The sequence below is a fragment of the Oncorhynchus mykiss genome, chromosome 28 (assembly GCF_013265735.2).
Source record: "Oncorhynchus mykiss isolate Arlee chromosome 28, USDA_OmykA_1.1, whole genome shotgun sequence".
In the NCBI taxonomy this organism is placed as follows: domain Eukaryota; kingdom Metazoa; phylum Chordata; class Actinopteri; order Salmoniformes; family Salmonidae; genus Oncorhynchus; species Oncorhynchus mykiss.
In genome coordinates this window covers 27,757,351-27,781,761 of record NC_048592.1, presented here as the reverse complement: position 1 = coordinate 27,781,761, position 24,411 = coordinate 27,757,351, and the positions used below count along the sequence as shown (strand labels likewise).

Sequence of the window (24,411 nt, the reverse complement as noted above, 5' to 3'; positions counted from 1 at the left end):
CCTTACTTACCTGCTTTGAGTCTCCCCACACCTCACGCACCACACGTTCCCCAGCACATTAACTACCAGGAAGTCTCCCGGGTTTAATATTGCTTTAATTCCCTGGTCTACAATAAAAACACACATTAGGACTATTATTGCATGTCAGGGGCAGCCCAGAGGAATCACAAACCGCCAATGTTCCTCCTGCAAGCAGATTGCTGTGTAGCGGTGTGCAGAGAGGATGATGAGGAGGAGTGGAGTGGTTCTGCTCTGGGCTGGCCAATCTCATGGTCAGACGCTCACAGTCAAGTGGGTGCTAAGGGTTCTCACAGCTAAATGGTCACGGTCAGACAGATTGACCGTGGGTGGAGTTGTGTGGTTGAGTGGTCAATTGAGTGTAATGAGATGTGTTGAATGTAGTGCAACAAGAGTAGAAGTTGCAGTGACACAGCAATTTCTACCTGGCGCATCACAACACACAGGTGTTGTAAAAAAAATTAAAAATAAAACGTTTTGTTGTTGCAGTCTTTCAGTTAAAAACATTTCCGGGACATAAGCCTCAACGTTTTTTTCTTCACAGAAGTGCAGCTCCCAATACTGTGGTTGTTGTTGTTGCGTTTCATGGTCAGGAGGGGTTAACCAAGCGAGTTACCGGTCGTGAAGGCCACAGGACACGCTGTCTACGACTGAGGGTTAACAAATCCCGTTGAAAGTTAATGAATGAGGGAGAGACATTGACTTTCACTACATTCCTCAACAGCTATTTAAAAGATGTCCGCTTGTTAATTAATGTGTTATAGCTAGCTTTAAAATGCAAATGACTGAAGTTGGAATAGATGCCCAACATCTCTAAGATAGCTTTCACACATGACAACATTCCAGGTAGGCCTAATGAACATGTAGCACTTTTATCCCAGGTCTTTTACCTGAGACACTGACGACAGGACGACTGCAATGGCTCAGTGCTACAACAGTAAAACCCACTTACAGCTAGCTACCTTCAGCGGAGATACAGAGGGACTTGATATTGTAACAAAGACAGAGGAAGCTTATTCCAATGTGTTGGTCTCCCCTCCCAGTACAAGCAGTGATAGATTGAGGTGCTTTGTTCCAGACAATCTGAATCAAACACCAACACCCAGCGTCAACGACTCTCCACCTACAGAAGCCAGATGGGCTCATTCAATCATAATAACACAGTGAGGTAGAGGAAAAACACTTAGTCCTGTCTTGGCTGTCTCCACTTCCGGCCCTCCGAAATACATCACACAAACACACACAGACAGACAGACATAGCCCCATTGAGATAGAGATACAGAATGACATGTTGAAAGGTGTTGCTGTACTACCATAATCAACTCTCAAATATTGTCATCAATCGACAATGTCTCTGTGCTTAATCAAACTGAAATTGGAACATTAAGTTTGCAGTTCAATGGTTTGTTTGCTTGGAAGCTTTGTTGGTAATGGATCAAAAACTAGCTTGTTGGGGAATCTGCAATAGTGGAGGAAATTAGTGTAGAATTGCTATCGGGAGCAAAAAAAACATAGGTAGTCGAATAGTGGAGGTAGTAGAAATTAAAGTTATAGAGACACGACTGAATAGAATAGAGCTTGGTGGTGTTCACATTCCATCAGTCTCAAGTGGCTCCATGTAAAATGTGTGATTTAGGCATTATAAACTGTTAGCCACCATAGACCCTTTCCCTCTATTTTCTAGTGCCTTTACAAGTACACTTTCTCAAGTGTGAATTTAGAGCAGGTCTTGCTGTGTGGTATATAGAGTGTGATACACCCAGCTGTGTTTGTAATAACATTTTTCCTTTCTCCTGCACCAAACGTGAGGGAATATAATGCTGTCTAACAATTCATTTTACATGGAGGGTAACAGTCCCTCTTATCATGCTGGCACAGGACGTCTTACCCATTAATAACAGAGTTTCATCTCTGCTGATTTTGGGGCTTATCGCTCTCTCTTTATTTCCCTCTGTCACTCACTCTTACATTATCTATAGTATTTCTCTCCTTCTTGGCCTTTATCTCCCTCTCCCCTTCTCTGCTCCATGCATTTATTTGGCTTCGGAGTTTCATCCACACAGTGGGGTATTCTGGGTAAGAAGAATAAATGAGAGGTATCCATCCATGACGACGGTACAGTAGGTATAAATATATAAGCTGGACCTAACTCATCTGACACCTGCGAGGCAGGCACTCAGAGCACTGTGGGGTAGCTGTAGTCTCAGACCCCCTGAGTTTATCCACTGCTGGGCAATACAATGGGATACAGTGGAGGTTAAAAGTCAGATACTTTCACCTTTGAAATCAAAGCAGGGTCAGAGTTCAAAAGCACCATCTGGACCATGGATGGACAAGATGGCCGCCTTGATGTAACACCACACATTCTGGCTTTTAGAAAATCAACAACTATAAGTTGTCTTATTGACTGAGGCTCACTGACTGTACAGCCCATTGACTGCAGAATACACTGGCTGTATTAGTGCCTTTGTAAGCAATCCAGTCCATGTTTGTGCTAATTGTACCAGTTGGCCTCAAGTGGAAACAGGCGAAGTTGGCTGTCACGCTGAGTACCACCTGCTAATGTATCTTGAAGCCTCACGCTTCAGCCAGGAAGAGTATGTCAAGAGCAATGAATGTAGAGAGACAGAACCAGACTAAGAGAACTTGAAGGAAACGTCCAGGTATAAGTCATTTTATACTAGATCACCATTACCTTGAAGTGTTTGACATTTCTATACATAGCAATTTAACCCTTGACGATTACCCAGACCACCCTTGACGATTACCCAGACCACCCTTGACGATTACCCAGACCACCCTTGACGATTACCCAGACCACACTTGACGATTACCCAGACCACGCTTGGCTTTTAGTTGCGGTTTCATATACAGTGTCCAAGTTGATGAGACTGACAACTCCGGATGACATTGACAAGTCCTGCAGAGACTGAGGCTGTGCCAATATGAACACCATAGGGCCATTTCAAAACTGCCTCTACAGCTCTAAGGTAGAAAAAAAAAGAGAAGAAAACTAATCGTGAGAAAAACACTTGAGAGATGGAGCTCCACACAGTAATGGGATCTAGTTTGTTAGCAAGTATTGAATATGATGCAGCCTGTTCTAAACTAGGTCACATCCACTGGCTGTGTAGATCATTGTTATGGCAGAGGGAGAAAGTATATTACTCTTTACCTTTCCTTTTCCCTTCCTCTCATACACACACACACACACACAGTGTCAGTCATAAGAACAGAAGTTTATTTATTTATTTTACCTTTATTTAACCAGGCAAGTCAGTTAAGAACTGATTTTTATTTTCAATGACGGCCTAGGAACAGTGGGTTAACTGCCTGTTCAGGGGCAGAACGACAGATTTGTACCTTGTCAGCTCGGGGGTTTGAACTTGCAACCTTCCGGCTACTAGTCCAACGCTCTAACCACTAGGCTACCATTTTGCCTGTTCTGGGAACATTTATTTTAAGGTTGCAAGGATGTTCTGAGAACGTTTTACTCTGGTTCCTTGAAAGTTTTATTGTTACTCTGAGAATTGAAATTATAGGTTATTTAGAGGTTTTTAAATAACTTCCTTAAACATTTTACTGGATGTTTCAATAAGACTTTTAATAACACTGCTAGCTTATTGTGTGTGATTTAAAAAAAACTCCAAGCACAGATAGGACACATGGATTTTGGTGTTTTTTTTAATGGAAAGTTTTCTAAACATTCTCAGAACATGACTTTAAATAGAACCCTGAGGAAACCTGTAAGAAACGTTATCCTGATGTACTGAAATTCCCACAGAAGAACGTTGTTTCTTAACGTTCTATGAACTATTTGAGAACATTCCCAATGTCAAACCAGTTGGAGAATGTTCCTAGAACATGACCAAAATGTAAATGAAATGCAACCATGTTCGAACTTTTAGGAAACGTTCTGTTTAAGTAATGAAATACCAAGAAAATAACTTATTTTGTCAAGTTCCTTAAATGTGCTGAGAATGTTCAAAAGCCAGGTAGCTATTTTGCACCATTCCCAGAAAGGTAGGATGTATGCAAAATAACCATAGGACAACCACTCTCGACAACTCTAACAAACATATGGTTCTCAGAACGTTATGTGCTAGCTGGGACAGTATGTGTAGCAGTTTAAATATTGATTGTTGTCAAGTCACTTTCAAAAAAATATGCCGGATCCCTCCATATTTCATCTTTTCAAAAATCAACGGATGACAAGCTTCTGATTCTTCATTATGTCGATAACAGTGCCTTGATTAGGCGTAATGGGCAGTGCTCTATTTGACATGATACAGGATCATTAACTATCAGCCATTAGACATTGATTAAAAACCATCAATTACTGTGTATAAAACATTAAGAACACCTGCTCATTCCGTGACAGACTGACCAGGTGAATCCAGGTGAAAGCTATGATACCTTATTGATGTCACTTGTTAAATCCACTTCAAATCAGTGTAGATGAAGAGGAGGAGACAGGTTAAAGAAGGGTTTTAAAGCCTTGACACATTTGAGACATTGATTGTGTCTGTGTGCCATTCAGAGGATGATTGGGCAAGACAAATGTAAGTGCCTTTGAACGGGGTATGGTAGTAGGTGCCAGGCGCACAGGTTTGTGTCAAAAACTGCAACGCTGCTGGGTTTTTCACGCTCAACAGTTTCCCCTGTGTATCAAGAATGGTTCACCACACAAAGGACACCCAGCCAACTTGACAACTGTGGGAAGCATTGGAGTCAACATGGGCCATCCCTGTGGAATGCTTTCGACACCTTATAGAGTCCATGCCCCGATGAATTGATGCTATTCTGAGGGTAAAAAGGGGGGTACAACTCTATATTAGGAAGGTGTTCTTAATGTTTTGTTCAGACTCACTCACTACCAAAGCATATACTCCTGTTTGTACACATGCCTTAGCCAAGTTTAAACATGTAAGCTAGAGCACTGACATCTCCTTGTCTGGGTCTCCAGTGTCACTATCGATGTGACAGAGCTGAGGAAAGAGAATCCCTGAGCAGGAAGGTTAATCTGAACAAGTAGTGAGGTCCCCTAGACAACCTAAATCAGTGTCACCACTCGCTGAAGTGGTAGGCTTCTACTGTAACTCTGTCTCTGTCAGTCTCTTCTTCATTGATTCATTTCCAGTCTCCACTGTCCTCCTGTCTGTCTATCCTCCCGTTGTCTGTCCGCCTGTCCTCCCACCTGTCCGTCCGCCTAGCCTGTCCTCCCGTCTGTCCGTCCACCTAGCCTGTCCTTCCGTCTGTCCGTCCGCCTAGCCTGTCCTCCCGTCTGTCCGTCCGCCTAGCCTGTCCTCCCGTCTGTCCGTCCGCCTAGCCTGTCCTCCCGTCTGTCCGTCCGCCTAGCCTGTCCTCCCGTCTGTCCGTCCACCTAGCCTGTCCTCCCGTCTGTCCGTCCGCCTAGCCTGTCCTCCCGTCTGTCCGTCCGCCTAGCCTGTCCTCCCGTCTGTTCGTCCGCCTAGCCTGTCCTCCCGTCTGTTCGTCCGCCTAGCCTGTCCTCCCGTCTGTTCGTCCGCCTAGCCTGTCCTCCCGTCTGTTCGTCCGCCTAGCCTGTCCTCCCGTCTGTTCGTCCAGCTAGCCTGTCCTCCCGTCTGTTCGTCCAGCTAGCCTGTCCTCCCGTCTGTCTCCCATCTGTCTGTCCGCCTAGCCTGTCCTCCCGTCTGTCCGTCCGCCTAGCCTGTCCGCCTAGCCTGTCCTTCCGTCTGTCCGTCCGCCTAGCCTGTCCTCCCGTCTGTCTCCCATCTGTCTGTCCACCTAGCCTGTCCGCCCGTCTGTCTGTCCGCCCTGCCTGTCCGCCCATCTGTCTGTCTGCCTTGCCTGTCCTCCTTGCCTGTCTGCCCGTCTGTCCGTCCGCCTAGCCTGTCCTCCCGTCTGTCCGTCCGCCTAGTCTGTCCTCCCGTCTGTCTCCCATCTGTCTGTCCGCCTAGCCTGTCCTCCCGTCTGCCTAGCCTGTCCGCCTAGCCTGTCCTCCCGTCTGTCCGTCTGCCTAGCCTGTCCTCCCGTCTGTTCGTCCGCCTAGCCTGTCCTCCCGTCTGTTCGTCCGCCTAGCCTGTCCTCCCGTCTGTCTGTCCGCCTAGCCTGTCCTCCCATCTGTCTCCCGTCTGTCTGTCCGCCTAGCCTGTCCTCACGTCTGTCTGTCCGCCTAGCCTGTCCTCCCGTCTGTCCGTCCGCCTAGCCGCCTAGCCTTTCCTTCCGTCTGTCTGTCCGCCTAGCCTGTCCGCCCGTCTGTCTGTCCGCCCGTCTGCCTTGCCTGTCCGCCTTGCCTGTCCGCCCGTCTGTCTGTCCGCCTAGCCTGTCCGCCCGTTCCCCTAGCCTGTCCGCCCGTCTGTCCGTCCGCCTAGCCTGTCCTCCCGTCTGACCGTCTGCCTAGCCTGTCCTCCCGTCTGTTCGTCCGCCTAGCCTGTCCTCCCGTCTGTCTCCCGTCTGTCTGTCCGCCTAGCCTGTCCTCCCGTCTGTCTCCCGTCTGTCTGTCCGCCTAGCCTGTCCTCCCGTCTGTTCGTCCGCCTAGCCTGTCCTCCCGTCTGTCTCCCGTCTGTCTGTCCGCCTAGCCTGTCCTCCCATCTGTCTCCCGTCTGTCTGTCCGCCTAGCCTGTCCTCCCGTCTGTCTGTCCGCCTAGCCTGTCCTCCCGTCTGTCCGTCCGCCTAGCCGCCTAGCCTTTCCTTCCGTCTGTCTGTCCGCCTAGCCTGTCCGCCCGTCTGTCTGTCCGCCCGTCTGCCTTGCCTGTCCGCCTTGCCTGTCCGCCCGTCTGTCTGTCCGCCCGTTCCCCAAGCCTGTCCGCCCGTCTGTCCGTCCGCCTAGCCTGTCCTCCCGTCTGTCCGTCCGCCTAGCCTGTCCTCCCGTCTGTCCGTCTGCCTAGCCTGTCCTCCCGTCTGTTCGTCCGCCTAGCCTGTCCTCCCGTCTGTCTCCCGTCTGTCTGTCCGCCTAGCCTGTCCTCCCGTCTGTCTCCCGTCTGTCTGTCCGCCTAGCCTGTCCTCCCGTCTGTCCGTCCGCCTAGCCGCCTAGCCTTTCCTTCCATCTGTCTGTCTGCCTAGCCTGTCCGCCCGTCTGTCTGTCCGCCCGTCTGCCTTGCCTGTCCGCCTTGCCTGTCCGCCCGTCTGTCCGTCCGCCTTGCCTGTCCGCCCGTCTGTCCGTCCGCCTAGCCTGTCCTCCCGTCTGTCCGTCCGCCTAGCCTGTCCTCCCGTCTGTCGGTCCGCCTAGCCTGTCCTCCCGTCTGTCCGTCCGCCTAGCCTGTCCTCCCGTCTGTCCGTCCGCCTAGCCTGTCCTCCCGTCTGTCCGTCCGCCTAGCCTGTCCTCCCGTCTGTCCGTCCGCCTAGCCTGTCCTCCCGTCTGTCCGTCCGCCTAGCCTGTCCTCCCGTCTGTCCGTCCGCCTAGCCTGTCCTCCCGTCTGTCCGTCCGCCTAGCCTGTCCTCCCGTCTGTCCGTCCGCCTAGCCTGTCCTCCCGTCTGTCCGTCCGCCTAGCCTGTCCTCCCGTCTGTCCGTCCGCCTAGCCTGTCCTCCCGTCTGTCCGTCCGCCTAGCCTGTCCTCCCGTCTGTCCGTCCGCCTAGCCTGTCCGCCCGTCTGTCTGTCCGCCTTGCCGCCCATCTGTCTGTCTGCCTTGCCTGTCCTCCTTGCCTGTCCGCCCGTCTGTCCGTCCGCCTAGCCTGTCCTCCCGTCTGTTCGTCCGCCTAGTCTGTCCTCCCATCTGTCTCCCATCTGTCTGTCCGCCTAGCCTGTCCTCCCGTCTGCCTAGCCTGTCCGCCTGTCTGTCCGTCCGCCTAGCCTGTCCTCCCGTCTGTCCGTCTGCCTAGCCTGTCCTCCCGTCTGTTCGTCCGCCTAGCCTGTCCTCCCGTCTGTCTCCCGTCTGTCTGTCCGCCTAGCCTGTCCTCCCATCTGTCTCCCGTCTGTCTGTCCGCCTAGCCTGTCCTCCCGTCTGTCTGTCCACCTAGCCTGTCCTCCCGTCTGTCCGTCCGCCTAGCCGCCTAGCCTTTCCTTCCGTCTGTCTGTCCGCCTAGCCTGTCCGCCCGTCTGTCTGTCCGCCCGTCTGCCTTGCCTGTCCGCCTTGCCTGTCCGCCCGTCTGTCTGTCCGCCTAGCCTGTCCGCCCGTTCCCCTAGCCTGTCCGCCCGTCTGTCCGTCCGCCTAGCCTGTCCTCCCGTCTGTCCGTCCGCCTAGCCTGTCCTCCCGTCTGTCCGTCCGCCTAGCCTGTCCTCCCGTCTGTCCGTCCGCCTAGCCTGTCCTCCCGTCTGTTCGTCCGCCTAGCCTGTCCTCCCGTCTGTCTGTCCGCCTAGCCTGTCCTCCCGTCTGTCTGTCCGCCTAGCCTGTCCTCCCGTCTGTCTGTCCGCCTAGCCTGTCCTCCCGTCTGTCTGTCCGCCTAGCCTGTCCTCCCGTCTGTCTGTCCGCCTAGCCTGTCCTCCCGTCTGTCTGTCCGCCTAGCCTGTCCTCCCGTCTGTCCGTCCGCCTAGCCGCCTAGCCTGTCCTCCCGTCTGTCCGTCTGCCTAGCCGCCTAGCCTTTCCTTCCGTCTGTCTGTCCGCCTAGCCTGTCCTCCCGTCTGTCCGTCCGCCTAGCCTGTCCTCCCGTCTGTCCGTCCGCCTAGCCTGTCCTCCCGTCTGTCCGTCCGCCTAGCCTGTCCTCCCGTCTGTCCGTCCGCCTAGCCGCCTAGCCTTTCCTTCCGTCTGTCTGTCCGCCTAGCCTGTCCTCCCGTCTGTCTGTCCGCCTAGCCTGTCCTCCCGTCTGTCTGTCCGCCTAGCCTGTCCTCCCGTCTGTCGGTCCGCCTAGCCTGTCCCCCCGTCTGTCCGTCCGCCTAGCCTGTCCTCCCGTCTGTCCGTCCGCCTAGCCTGTCCTCCCGTCTGTCCGTCCGCCTAGCCTGTCCTCCCGTCTGTCCGTCCGCCTAGCCTGTCCTCCCGTCTGTCTGTCCGCCTAGCCTGTCCTCCCGTCTGTCCGTCCGCCTAGCCGCCTAGCCTGTCCTCCCGTCTGTCCGTCCGCCTAGCCGCCTAGCCTGTCCTCCCATCTGTCCGTCCGCCTAGCCTGTCCTCCCATCTGTCCGTCCGCCTAGCCTGTCCTCCCGTCTGTCCGTCCGCCTAGCCTTTCCTTCCGTCTGTCTGTCTGTCCGCCTAGCCTGTCCTCCCGTCTGTCTCCCGTCTGTCGGTCCGCCTAGCCGCCTAGCCTGTCCTCCCGTCTGTCCGTCCGCCTAGCCTGTCCTCCCGTCTGTCCGTCCGCCTAGCCTGTCCTCCCGTCCGCCTAGCCTGTCCTCCCGTCTGTCCGTCCGCCTAGCCTGTCCTCCCGTCTGTCCGTCCGCCTAGCCTGTCCTCCCGTCTGTCCGTCCGCCTAGCCTGTCCTCCCGTCTGTCCGTCCGCCTAGCCTGTCCTCCCGTCTGTCCGTCCGCCTAGCCTGTCCTCCCGTCTGTCCGTCCGCCTAGCCTGTCCTCCCGTCTGTCCGTCCGCCTAGCCTGTCCTCCCGTCTGTCCGTCCGCCTAGCCTGTCCTCCCGTCTGTCCGTCCGCCTAGCCTGTCCTCCCGTCTGTCCGTCCGCCTAGCCTGTCCTCCCGTCTGTCCGTCCGCCTAGCCTGTCCTCCCGTCTGTCCGTCCGCCTAGCCTGTCCTCCCGTCTGTCCGTCCGCCTAGCCTGTCCTCCCGTCTGTCCGTCCGCCTAGCCTGTCCTCCCGTCTGTCCGTCCGCCTAGCCTGTCCTCCCGTCTGTCCGTCCGCCTAGCCTGTCCTCCCGTCTGTCCGTCCGCCTAGCCTGTCCTCCCGTCTGTCTGTCCGCCTAGCCTGTCCTCCCGTCTGTCTGTCCGCCTAGCCTGTCCGCCCGTCTGTCTGTCCGTCTGTCTGCCCGCCTTGCCTGTCCGCCTTGCTTGTCCGCCTTGCCTGTCCGCCTTGCTTGTCCGCCCGTCTGTCTGTCCGCCTAGCCTGTCCGCCCGTCCCCCTAGCCTGTCCGCCCGTCTGTCTGTTCGCCTAGCCTGTCCGCCCGTCCGCCTAGCCTGTCCGCCCGTCCCCCTAGCCTGTCCGCCCGTCTGTCTGTTCGCCTAGCCTGTCCGCTCGTCCGCCTAGCCTGTCCGCCCGTCCCCCTAGCCTGTCCGCCCGTCTGTCTGTTCGCCTAGCCTGTCCGCTCGTCCGCCTAGCCTGTCCGCCCGTCCCACTAGCCTGTCCGCCCGTCCCCCTAGCCTGTCCGCCTGTCCCCCTAGCCTGTCCGCCCGTCCCCCTAGCCTGTCCGCCCATCTGTCTGTTCGCCTAGCCTGTCTGCCTAGCCTGTCCGCTCGTCCGCCTAGCCTGTCAGCCTAGCGTGTTCGCCCGTCTGTCTGCCTAGCCTGTGCCATGTGGGACTCCAAAGAGAGTTGACACACGGTTGTGTCTCAGCTTATTGTGTATAATACAGTAGCTAGTTACAGAGTTACAATAACAAGTTACAATATGATATTGTATATACTAAACAAGTGGTTATAGCCTGCTCAGATACGATCAAATTAAGGCACTGGGGCCTGCCTGGGGCACCTATAGTATTGATAAGGGATGTCTACAAACACTATTTCTGGTGGAAGACGAAGAGTTTAACTGGACCAAGTATGTGCACAAAGGCAAATATTGGCTCACAAAGTAAATATTTGTTTACATAGAATTAGAGAAATAGGCTAATTATCCAAAATACAAAACTAGAGAGCCTAAACAAAGTAAACATGGTCTTTTAAAGACATCTTCTTGGTTGTATCTGAGTGTAATAATTTGAGTGCCTGGGAGGTAAATGAGATTAACACATAGAGTCTTAAAGTAATAGAGAGTGAGTGGGTGGCAGTGTAGCCCACAAAACAGGATAGATACGGAGTTGATCTTCACTGGTACAGTATAACAAGACTGTGTGTGAGTGAGTGATACCCTCCTACACAGACCTGTTGAAGACTCCACTCTCATGTATTTTCACAGTTAAACATTGTATCATTACTTCCCGGGGCCACCTGTATGTAAAATATATGCACATTTGACTGTTAGTCGCTTTGAAATAAAGCATCTGCTAAATTACATTTATTATGTTAGAGAGAGATTCAAATAATGTTTTGTCAAAGTGGAGAGAACCCATGGCCCTTCTTTAAATCAGCAGTGTCATATCATATTACCCTCGCCCACACTACAGCATGACGCGCACACACACACACATCTGAATGAGACCCTCTGCACAAAACAAATCAGGAATCAAAGCCTAATTAGGCACCAGATTGCTGCTTAATTTCTCTCTTTTCAACAGAAGCCTGGCAATTAGAAACTGCAGTAGCATCTAAGCTGCTGAAACAACAGCTTTTTACATGAAAGTATGTGACGATTTATTAAGGGGGTGCTGGATGATTGAGAAGGAGGACAGACAGTGCAGTGAGCCTTGTGGTTGGCAACTTGTCCAACCATTTGTGAGGTGTGTCTATATTTCTCTGGCATCGTCACTCAAAATGTGTATACACAAGACAAAGGCGTGTGTTTGTGCGTGGATGTGCATACGTCTGTGTTTCCCAAAGCCAAGAAAGTGTTGACAATCTGAAACATCAGCAACTCCAGCGTTCACTTACATCATCCCTGTCAATCATACAGGCTATCACACAACATTTCAACACGAATGAATTGAAAGTCTTGAGACAACCTAAGTGAAGAGATAACCCACTGGACGGACGGACGGACAGATACACACACACAGGTTGAATCAATGTTGTTTCCATGTCATTTCAATTAAATTACATTGAACAAACGTGGAATAGACGTTGAATTGATGTCTGTGCCCAGTGGGAAGACAGTGACAGGGAGGATGTAGATCCCCATCATCATTGTCCTGCTGAGGTTTGATTGTGAATGAGTGCTCTGGTGGGCGTGCAGTGTGTCTCTGTTCCAGCTAGAGGCGTCGCTGGGGGAGAGAGGTCGCCTCAGGAGAGAGAGACAAGGCCTCCAGGGCTTCGGAAGAACACACGGAGAGAGAGAGAGAGAGAGAGAGAGGCTGTCAACGCGAGCCTTTGAGACTGTCTGACGCAGAACGAAAACAGAGATGTAAGGAGATGGGGGGGCTGGCTAGAGGAGTTTTGAATAATAAGAAAAACAGAACAGAAACAATATCAAAGAGTTTTAAAAAAATGGGGGAAAAATATCAAGTGGAGTATTTGGGGGAATAAAGAGGGAGAAAGAAAAGAGAGGCTATTACATAAAAACTAAGGCTCTGGGCCAGTCAAACTCTCCTGATGCCAACTGGTAACGTTATACAAAATCTAGCTGGAAAACGTGATGAGGTCAGCTTGTATTTGTGTGAAAAGGAAATGGAGCACTTTGTTAGATACAACACCTTATTTTACATTTATATTACTATGCGTTCCCCAGGGTGAAATGAATGTACCCCGTAGTTAAACATTTAGCAATCAATTTGTAATAAATGGCACACACACGCAAAGTCACACATAGCAATAATGACACAATTATGCAATTCTAGAAAGTCATTCAGTGCAAAGAGTATCTCTAATTGAACCGCTATTGATTTTGTGAAAACCAAAAGCAATTTCTTATTGCACAGAATGTGGCAGTGTCATTAGATTACTCTACTCAGAGCCTCCGTTTCACTCATTTTGGCATTCTCATTATTAGCATGCACTGAAAGGAGGCCATTACTGCAACACAAAGCACCATCCTCAATCAGCTGTGAAAATCTATTTTGTTTTGTGTACGTGTGTAAGCCCTGCACTACCAAAGGGTATTTGAATTAAGAGTAGGATGCATACCCTGCAAAGTTACGAAATACGCATTTCTTCCAAAATAAGTCAGATAGCATCATTTAGACAGAGACATACTTTTGTTTTATATAGTGTATGTAAAAAAATGTATGTGGACACCCATTCAAAACAAATATATATGTATAAAAATAAAATAATAATAATAATTTTAAAATCGGTGGATTCGGCTCTCAGTCACACCTGTTAGTGACAGGTGTATAAAAATCGAGCACACAGCCATGCAATCTCCATAGACAAACATTAGCAGTAGAATGACTTTACTGAAGAGCTCAGTGACTTTCAACGTGGCACCGTCATAGGATGCCACATTTCCAACAAGTCAGTTCATAAAATGTCTGCACTGCTAGAGCTGCCCTGGTCAACTGGAAGTGCTGTTATTGTGAAGTGGAAATGTCTAAGAGCAACAACGTCTCAACTGCGAAGGCCACACAACGGGACCGCCGGGTGAACAATGACTGTATGTCAGGACCTTCATCAAATTGGTTTCCATGGCCAAGTGTCGGCTGTAGTAGGGTAAAGCTGCCACTGGACTCTGGAGCAGTGGAAACACGTTCTCTGGAGTGATGGATCAAGCGTCACCATCTGGCAGTCCGGCGGATGAATCTGGGTTTGGTGGATTCCAGGAGAACACTACCTGCCCCATTGCTTAGTGACAACTGTAAAGTTTGGTGGAGGAGGAATAATGGTGCAAGGCCCCTTAGTTCCAGTGAAGGGAAATCTTAATGCCACAGCATACAATGACATTCCAGACGATTCTGTGCTTCCAACTTTGTGGCAACAGTTTGGGGAAGGCCATTTCAGGTTTCAGTATGACAATGCCCCCGTGCACAAAGCGAGGTTCACACAGAAATGGTTTGTCGATCAGTGTGGAAGAACTTCACTGGCCTGCACAGAGCCCTGACCTCAACCCCATCTAACACCTTTGGGATGAATTACAATGCCGACTGCGAGCCAGACCTAATCGCCCAAAATCAGTGCCCGACCTCACTAATGCTTGTGTATGAATGGAAGCAAGTCCCCAAAGCAATATTCCAACATCTAGTGGAAAACTTTCCCAGAATAGTGGAGGCTGTTAGAGCAGGAAATGGGGGACAAATTCCATATTAATGTCCATGATTTTGGAAGGGGGATGTTCGAAGGGCAGGTGACCATATTATTTTGGTCATGTAGCGTATTTCAATATATGTATCTGGCAATATATCTGGCATTACGCATGTAGACAGAAACCACAAAGCAGAATAGAGTATTGCACCTTCTCTGTCACTGTCCATTCTCAGACAGCCCTGACCTTTAGAGCTGTGAGTTTAGTAGTACACTGGAACGCTACCTCTGGTGATATAACCAAAGATATCCCCCTGCAGTATCTGTCAACTCCACACTAAGGTCACCTCCAGTAATAACATACAGTTCTGTCTCATCTCAGCACAGAGTGTGACTCACCTCCAATACTGACATACAGCACTGTCTCCTCTCACCTCCAAATAGGGTTGCAAAGGGTCAGAAACCTTCTGGTAAATTACTGGAATTTTTCCATAGGAAGTTTGGGAATATTGCTTAAATTCATAAAAAAAAGTTAGCTTAAAACAGTGAACCTTTTTTGTGGGATACACATAAGGCAATTCTAGGTCTTGTGGCATATTTTGTTTAAATTATCCCCAATTCAATGGAATTGCAACCCTCTGCATGCACAGTGCATTCTTCCATCACCTGTGCAGTGCACTCTTCTATCGCATGTACAGCTGATTCTCAAGATCTTGCACACTAATGAGATGCTATTGAACCCACGCTATTACACTGTCTGAGCCAAGGACTACATGCTTTCCGGTAAGTTTTAATTACAGTACTGGGTGGGGTGGATATATTTTATATGACATACATTATTTTTTGTTAACTAGTAAATAGTAGCCTACAGCAAAGTGTTTTAAAATCATTTCTAACTTGTTAACAATTTCTGCTAGTTCGTTTTTTCTACCATGTGGGTTTTAGCTTCCTTGAACCTGCTAACTGAGGAGTGTTAATTCACCTGTTTCCATACATGTTAAAACATTTATCTTACAAAGGAGTTGATTAATCTAACTGCTTAACTATTTATCTGTACATGGAATTGTATTTGGGTTTCTTTTTAACTCATTTTTTTTCTAATCTTTACAGGAAAATGCCACGGGCACATTTCACTGCAGCTAATATAGAAGGAAAAGCTGTGTACATTTGCAAATACTGTGCCCAATTATATGCGAAGAATGCAACAAAGATGCAGAATCATCTGGGCAAGTGCATCAAGTTCCCTCAGAGCACATAACCTCTGACAAAAGTCCCTCTACCTCTATTCGAGGTGAAAATTATGAATCAGACACCTTATCGATAGCAACAGCTGGAATCAGAAGTTTTTTTGACTCAATGGAGGAAAGTAGTCAGAGAAATTCTGATGAGTGTCTTGCTCGAGCTGTGTATGCAACTGGTTCCCCTATGATGCTCACAGGCAATGTGTATTGGAAGAGATTTCTGAATGTTCTTCGCCCAGCATATACCCCTCCAACCAGACATGTTTAATCTACTCATTTGCTGGATGCAGAGTTCAGAGTTTAAGTGAAGGTCAAGCAAATCATAGAGAAAGCAGACTGTATTGCAATCATCTCTGATGGGTGGTCGAATGTTTGTGGGCAAGGAATAATTAACGACGTAATCTCCACCCCACAACCAGTATTCTACAAGAGCACAGACACACCGGTCTCTACATTGCAGATGAGCTGAAGGCAGTCATCAATGACCTTGGACCACAGAAGGTATTTGCACTGGTGCCAGACAATGCTGCGAACATGAAGGCCGCTTGGTCTAAAGTGGAGGAGTCCTACCCTCACATCACACCCATTGGCTATGCTGCTCATGCATTGAATCTGCTCCTCAAGGACATCATGGCACTGAAAACAATGGATACACTCTACAAGAGAGCCAAGGAAATGGTTAGGTATGTGAAGGGTCATCAAGTTATAGCAGCAATCTACCTCACCAAGCAAAGTGAGAAGAATAAGACACACTGCCCCAGACCATGATGGACCCTCCACCTCCAAAATCGATCCTGCTCCAGAGTACAGGCCTCGGTGTAACGCTCATTCCGTCGACGATAAACGCGGATCCGACCATCACCCCTGTTGAGACAAAACCGTGACTCGTCAGTGAAGAGCACTTTTTGCCAGTCCTGTCTGGTCCAGCGACAGTGGGTTTGTGCCCATAGGCGACGTTGTTGCCGGTGATGTCTGGTGAGGACCTGCCTTACAACAGACCTACACGCCCTCAGTCCAGCCTCTCTCAGCCTATTGCGGACAGTCTGAGCACTGATGGAGGTATTGTGCATTCCTTGTGTAACTCGGGCAGTTGTTGTTGCCATCCTGTACTTGTCCCGCAGGTGTGATGTTCGGATGTACCGATCCTGTGCAGGTTTTGTTACACGTGGTCTGCCACTGCAAGGATGATCAGCTGTCCATCCTGTAGCGCTGTCTAAGGCGTCTCACAGTACAGGCATTGCAATTCATTTGATGGCCACATCTGCAGTCCTCATGCCTTCTTGCAGCATGCCTAAGGCATGTTCACTCAGATGAGCAGGGACCCTGGGCATCTTTATTTTGCTGTTTTTCAGTCAGTAGAAAGGCCTCTTTAGTGGCCTAAGTTTTCATAACTGTGACCTGAATTGCCTACCGTCTGTAAGCTGTTAGTGTCTTAACGACCGTTCCACAGGTGCATGTTCATTAGTTGTTTATGGTTCATTGAACAAGCGTGGGAAACCTTTTATAACAAACCCTTTATAATGAAGATCTGTGAAGTTATTTGGATTTTTACAAATTATCTTTGAAAGACAGGGTCCTGAAAAAGGGACCTTTCTTTTTTTGTTGAGTTTATATCCAATGCAAAAAAACATATACATTTAAATGGTATTAATTTCTATACATTTCAGTTAATTCTCATATATTTTCGTTAGTTCCCATATATTCTCGTTAATTCCCACGGAAAGTTTCCACCTCTGAATATTCCCCAAAATGTGCAACCCTATCTCCAATACTGACATACTGCCTCATCTCATCACAGAGTGTAACTCACCTCCAATAATAACATACAGTTCTGTCTCCTCCAATAATAACATACAGTTCTGTCTCCTCTCACCTCCAATAATAACATACAGTACTGTCTCCTCTCACCTCCAATAATAACATACAGTTCTGTCTCCTCTCACCTCCAATAATAACATACAGTTCTGTCTCCTCTCACCTCCAATAATAACATACAGTTCTGTCTCCTCTCACCTCCAATAATAACATACAGTTCTGTCTCCTCTCACCTCCAATAATACCAACAACATACAGTACTGTCTCCTCTCCAATACTGGCATGCAGTACTGTCTCCTCTCCAATACTGGCATACAGTACTGTCTCCTCTCCCCTCCAATAATAACATACAGTACCATCTCCTCTCCCCTCCAATACTGGCATACAGTACTGTATCCTATAACCTCCAATACTGACAGCTACTCTCTCTCCTGCTACTCATTGTACCACAACACCTGTTACAAAAATCTTAAATTCCAAACATCCACAGTACAGTATGCAAACGCATGTAGAATCACGCATGAATGCAGGAGCATAGCTCAGGCACGCACATACCATTCCCTTAAACACACTCCCACCCCCATCCATGTAAACTCAATGGCAGGGAGGGGGCAGAGGACTACTGGTGTGTCTGGCAGGTGGCTCCAGCAGTCCAGGACAGCCTGCCCCCCTGGGGTGCCTCGTTCCTGGGTACCCTCCACGCTCCGCCAGCCTTCTCTGATCCACCCCTTAGGGAATCCCCTCCCCGGCTAGCTCCCATTTTCCCACTGCCTCCTCCTTTTGACTTTGTGATGCCTTCTCTCTGCAGTTAACCATCACAGTCATGTCAAACTGTAGCCTGACACTTTCCTCTGTTAACTACACTTCTCCTCTCTTTGACTTTGTGATGCCTTCTCTCTGCAGTTAACCATCACAGTCATGTCAAACTGTAGCCTGACACTTTCCTCTGTTAACTACACTTCTCCTCTCTTTGACTTTGTGATGCCTTCTCTCTGCAGTTAACCATCACAGTCATGTCAAACTGTAGCCTGACACTTTCCTCTGTTAACTACACTTCTCCTCTCTTTGACTTTCCTCACTCGCTGTCTCCCCTGTCACTCTGCAGAATAATACCACTGTAATCCAAAGTTCCTCGGTGGTTAAGTTACAACTTACCCATCACATTGAAATGAGTCATTTACTCAAATAACTATGAGACATCAGACAGAAAATAAACATAACGTAACACCAAGCACAAGATTCAGTCAGGACGCAGCCATCACAGAAGGGTCTATAGTCCACAGCTTGTGCTGTAACCATATCCATAGAACAGTGTTATTGTGACCAGCTGCTTAGTAACCGATGACAGTGTCTGTAGGAGAGAGACCTGAGGGGCTGACGGTTGTCTGTGTGTTACTGTTAAAACTTCTTTGGGATAGCGGGCAGCATTTTCACTTTTGGATGAATAGCGTGCCCAGAGTAAACTGCCTCCTACTCAGTCCCAGATGCTAATATATACATATTATTATTAGTATTGGATAGAAAACACTATGAAATTTCTAAAACTGTTTGAATGATGTCTGTGAGTATAACAGAACTCATATGGCAAGCAAAAACCTGAGAAAAAATCCAAACAGGAAATGGGAAATCTGAGGTTTGTAACTTTTGAACCTATCAAATACACAGTGGGATATGGGTCATTTTGCACTTCCTAAGGCTTCCACTAGATGTCAACCGTCTTTAGAACGTTGTTTCAGGCTTCTACTGTGAAGGGGGTCAGTCACGCGCATTCACATGAGGTAGCTCTCGTTTCATTGCTTTTCTACAGACAATGGAATTCTCCAGTTGGAATATTATTGAACATTTATGATAAAAACATCCTAAAAATTGATTCTATACATAGTTTGATGTTTCTACGACCAGTAATATAACTTTTTGGAATTTTCGTCCTACCTTTCCGCTGGAAGTTGCACGCACGTTTCGATTTGTTTACCAAATGCCCTAACAAAAGGAGGTATATGGACATAAATGATGAACCTTATCGAACAAATCAAACATTTATTGTGGAACTGGGATTCCTGGGAGTGCATTCTGATGAAGATCATCAAAGGTAAGTGAATATTTATAATGCAATTTCTGACTAATGTTGACTGCGCAACATGGCGGATATTTCTTTTGGCTGGTTTGGGCTCTGTGTTCTGTACTCATATGATTGCATGGTATGCTTTTTCTGTAAAGTTGTTTTGAAATCTGACACAGCGGTTGCATTAAGGAGAAGTGTATCTAAAGTTCCATGCATAACACTTGCATTTTCATCAACATTTATAATGAGTATTTCTGTGAATTGATGCTGCTCTCTGCAAAATCACTGCATGTTTTGGAACTACTGAACATAACACGCCAATGTAAAATGAGATTTTTGGATATAAATATGCACTTTATCAAACAAAACATACATGTATTGTGTAACATGAAGTCCTATGAGTGTCATCTGATGAAGGTCATCAAAGGTTAGTGATTAATTATATCTCCATTTGTGCTTTTTGTGACTCCTCTCTTTGGCTGGAAAAATGGCTGGGTTTTTCTGTGACTTGGTGGTGACCTAACATAATTGTTTGTGGAGCTTTCGCTGTAAAGCATTTTTGAAATCAGACACTGTAGCTGGATTAACGAGAGTTTTATCTTTAATATGGTGCCTAATACTTGTATGTTTGAGAAATGTGATTTCTGAGATTTCTGTTGATTTGTATTTGGCGCCCTGCAATTTCATTGGCTGTTGGCGAGGGGTTCCGCTAGCGGAATGGGGTTCTAGACAGGTACACATTGTGGCATCCCATCCAGAGTTCTGTCCTCTTGTATGAATCTACATTTTTCATTCGATGAATCCCTCTCACTGTCGATTAGCTTCTCCACAAGCCAAGCAAACACGCATGGTTACTAACTGAACAGGCATACACACATACATGCACGCGTAGTTACTAATAACTGTACTCGCACACTAACAAAAGGTCCCTCCCTTACAATCCAAATGTCACTCAACAAAACCAAGACATGAAAATGCCAGCATCAGTCCAACATGTTCTGTAGGCCTACCCTCTCTACCTAACACAGACAACCAAACTGTTAGTATGGATATGGCCTACCCTCTCTACCTAACGCAGACAACCAAACTGTTAGTATGGATATGGCCTACCCTCTCTACCTAACACAGACAACCAAACTGTTAGTATGGATATGGCCTACCCTCTCTACCTAACGCAGACAACCAAACTGTTAGTATGGATATGGCCTACCCTCTCTACCTAACACAGACAACCAAACTGTTGGTACGGATATGGCCTACCCTCTCTACCTAACACAGACAACCAAACTGTTAGTATGGATATGGCCTACCCTCTCTACCTAACGCAGACAACCAAACTGTTAGTATGGATATGGCCTACCCTCATCTTAAAATGACCATGAAATCAGCTAAAAATGAGTTTAATTTAGGAAAGCTAATAATAAAAATTACATTAAAAAGAGACATAACGGTATGTGATTATGTCTCAATGTAATCAAGGTAAGAATTTATTGTTATTTTCAAATACAATCTCTTTTTGGTTGTGGTCAATTTGCAGTGTACAAATTATTATAATTAGGTTCCGGCACACGACCATGCGATCCAACAAAAATCAGCCAGCGACTGAATCTAGTTGCCTACCCCCGCCATAGACAAACAAACCCATCTAAGAACCCATTACAGTTCATTCTAATCTACAGCGCCCAATAAAACCTTATGAAAGGGAGATCCTCTCCTTTCTGGGTTTACCTACACACAGACCTTCAATCCACCTCGCTAAATCTCTCCAGAATCCCTGGGAAATCCAGCAAACATGACAGCTAATAGCACGTAATGAGCGTTAATGAAGTCAACGCTGAGCTTGACACTCCCACTTAGTAGCTGAACGCCCGTGGGAATTGTCACTTCAAAGACCCAGAATCTGGAATCCAGATTGATTAACCGATTTAGAATGTCTTAGATTCTACGGATTTATAATTTCTTAAATTCTACTGAATGTCTTACAGTAGACAAGTGTAACAGTTTAGGTTACTCTCCTCGCCCCTACCTCGGCTTGAACCAGGGACCCTTTGCACACATCGACAACTGACACCCACGAAGCATCATTACCCATCGCGCCACAAAAGCCACGCACCACCGCTAACTAGCTAGCCATTTCACATTGGTTACACTCACCCTCCTTTTCCGCAGCAACCAGTGATCCGGGTCAACAGCATCAATGTAACAGTATTGCTTCCGTATTGCTTCTGTCCCTCTCCCCTCCCTGGGCTCGAACCAGGGACCCTCATGCATACATCAACAACAGCCACCCTCAAAGCATCATTACCCATCACGCCACAAAAGCCACAGCCCTTGTAGGGCATGGGGAACAGCTACTTCAAAGCCTCAGAGCGAGTGATGTCACAGATTGAAACGCTATTAGCGCGCACCACCGCTAACTAGCTAGCCATTTCACATCGGTTACACAAGGACAAAGCTAAGTTAAGCTGGCCTGTCTGGGAGAGAGAGTATGTTGAAGAACATGCATGATGGGTCTCGGGGGCTTATACAGTGGAGCATTTATTTTTGCCTGTGGATGTGCGAGTCCGTGGGAATGACCTTCATTTTCTCAACAAATTAACAAATTTCACTTCCTTAGACCGAGATTTGAGCGAACATGCATGTGCATACAGAATACATACATACACACCACGGATGATAGTCAGCTGCTAGCATGATACTAGACTTGAACTGTCACTCCCACAGAGTTCTCCTCAAGGACCCAGTCCCACAAACAATCCAAAAATATCAGCTCGTTCCCTCTAGTCTACACAAACACAGCATCTCTCACGCAATTAACTTGTGTTTACCTTACAGTAAGATAAAGTACCTACTAGTTACTCTCCGAAGGGAAGTTTATCAAACAGACTGTTGTTTACTCTGAGTCAAGCCTACAGGGAGTCTTCCAGCAAGTACACTTGATGACGGAGCAATCACAGCAGTCCAGTCCAGAACAAACAACAATCCAGCAATAGATTCAAGCCTGTTGTTGAGAATCATAAGAGAAGTGTTGAACTATGGGAAAGTTCAGTCATACACACTGCTCATTTATGTATTAAATGCCACCCCATACAGAACGCTACTCACACACCCCCCCCCCCCACACAAAAAAAAGAGGAATAGTCATTTAAGGGCACTACTATTTTCAATGTATTTACGTATGTCATTTCACATGGACCATGCGTATTAACATAATATTTCCAGTTTCACGTCACTGTAAAAGTTCTGAAGATATGGTAGTTATTCAGTTCATGCATATTCCCTGTGAGGATGAACTGTCAGTCATCTGTAACTCCCAGATACAGTACTGGTCCCTTGTTATGCATGTCAATGAGCAAAGAGGGGACAGAGGCACTAGGAGACAAACAGACAACAGAAACCATCTTCAGTGAGGTCCTCCCAAACAGGCCTCTCAGAGAAACAAGTCAAGTGTACAGTGCAATGGGAAAAATCTCATTTATGCAAATTGCTCTAGCAACAGCTCACATCCATTTTTCTGAATAGTGGTAATGTACCCTGAACAAAAATAAAAATGAAACATGTAAAGTGTTGGTCCCATGTTTTATGAGCTGAAATAAAAGATCCCAGAAATGTTCCAGATGCAAACAGCTTATTTCTCTCACATTGTGAGCACAAACCTGATTACATCCCTGTAAACTTAAACGTAAAACATTAGTGAGCATTTCTCCTTTGCCAAGATAATCCATCCACCTGACAGGTGTGGCATGTTGAGAAGCTGATTAAACAGCATGATCATTACACAGGTGCACCTTGTGCTGGGGACAATAAAAGGCCACTCTAAAATGTGCAGTTTTGTCACACAATGCCACAGATGTTTCAAGTTGAGGGAGCGTGCAGTTGGTATGCTGACTGCAAGAATGTTCACCAGAGCTGTTGCCAGAGAATTGAATATTAATTATCTCCAATGTCGTTTTAGAGAATTTGGAAGTCTGTCCAAACGGCCTCACAACCACGCCAGCCCCGGCGCTTCACATCCAGCTCCTTCACCTGCGTGTCACACCCTGATCTGTTTCACCTGTCTTGTGTTTGTCTCCACCCATCACCAGGTGTCTCCCATTATCTCCTATGTATTTATACCTGTGTTTTCTGTTTGTCTGTTGCCAGTTCGTCTTGTCCTGGCAAGTCCTACCATCGTGTTCCCTGTGCTCTTCTTAGTCTTCCTAATTCTGACCTTTCCCGACCCTGATCCTGCCCACCGTCCTGTACCTGCCTGACTCTGACCCGTTGCCTTGACTACCCTTTTGCCTGCCCCTTGTACTATAATAAACTGAGACTCGTACTATCCGCCTCCTGTGTCTGCATCTGGGTCTTTGCCTGAGTTCTGATACTGTGGGATGGTCTGAGATGAGCTACCCAGACAGCTGATGAAACTGTGGCTTTGCACAACTGAAGAATTTCTGTACAAACTGCCAGAAACCGTCTCAGGGAAGTTCATCTGCATGCTTGTCATCCTCACCAGAGTCTTTACCTGACTGCAGTTCGGCGTCGTAACCGACTTCAGTGTGCAAATGCTCACCGTCGAGGGCTACTGTCACGCTGGAGAAGTGTGCTCTTCACAGATGAATCCTGGTTTCAACTGTACCTGGCAGATGGTAGACAGCGTGTATGGCGTCGTGTGGGCAAGTGGTTTGCTGATGTCAACGTTGTGAACAGAGTGCCCCGTGGTGGTGGGGTTATGCTTAGGGCAGACATAAGCTACTGACAATGAACATAATTGCATTTTATCGATGACAATTTGAATGCACAGACATACTGTGAAGAGATCCTGAGGCCCATTGTCGTGCCGTTCCTCCGCCGTCATCACGTTTCAGCATGGAAATGTGGCATGTCGATCTGTACACAATTCCTTAAACCTGAAAATGTCCCAGTTCTTCCATGGCCTCCATACTCAGACATATCACCCATTGAGCATGTTTGGATGGACATGTAGGACAGCGTGTTCCAGTTCCTGCCAATATCCAGCAACTTCGCACAGCCACTGGCTGCGTTTCAAACTCAAAGTAGACAGCCCTCGGCCCTAAACCCTCAGCCCTTGGGGGAATCCCCGCAGTCATATGTCGCCGGTCCAAATGATTAGCAAAGCAAGTGAAGTTTGCAACGTAAGCCCCTCAGCCCTTGTTTTTAGTAATGGAGTTTGCGAGTGTAAACGCCCCATAATTCAATTCACGATGACTGTACATCCGCTAAGATAAGTCAGCCAAAACGTAAAACCTCAACGTCAATATGGAGTCAACATACAAGTGTAAGTAAAAATCGAATGTAAATAAGTTACAAATTGTGCTACTAATGCACAAACTCATCTCATAAAAGTAATGATGCTTTTGTTTGGTTAGCTTTTGGAAATTGTAGAAACAAAACAAATGTTCATTCAGAATCAGCTAGGCAGGCTAACCTTAGTTAGCTCATTCATTTGCTAGCTATCATACAGTAGGCGTATATTAATAATGATATAGTTAATATA

At 47.7% G+C, this 24,411-nt stretch overlaps 1 protein-coding gene across 6 annotated transcripts in view; it reads right to left on the bottom strand.

The window, feature by feature from the left end:
• Positions 1–24,411, bottom strand: part of LOC110508829 (choline transporter-like protein 5-A) — a 69,580-nt gene that overhangs the window by 38,970 nt on the left and 6,199 nt on the right. The gene's annotated exons all lie outside the window — the stretch shown is intronic.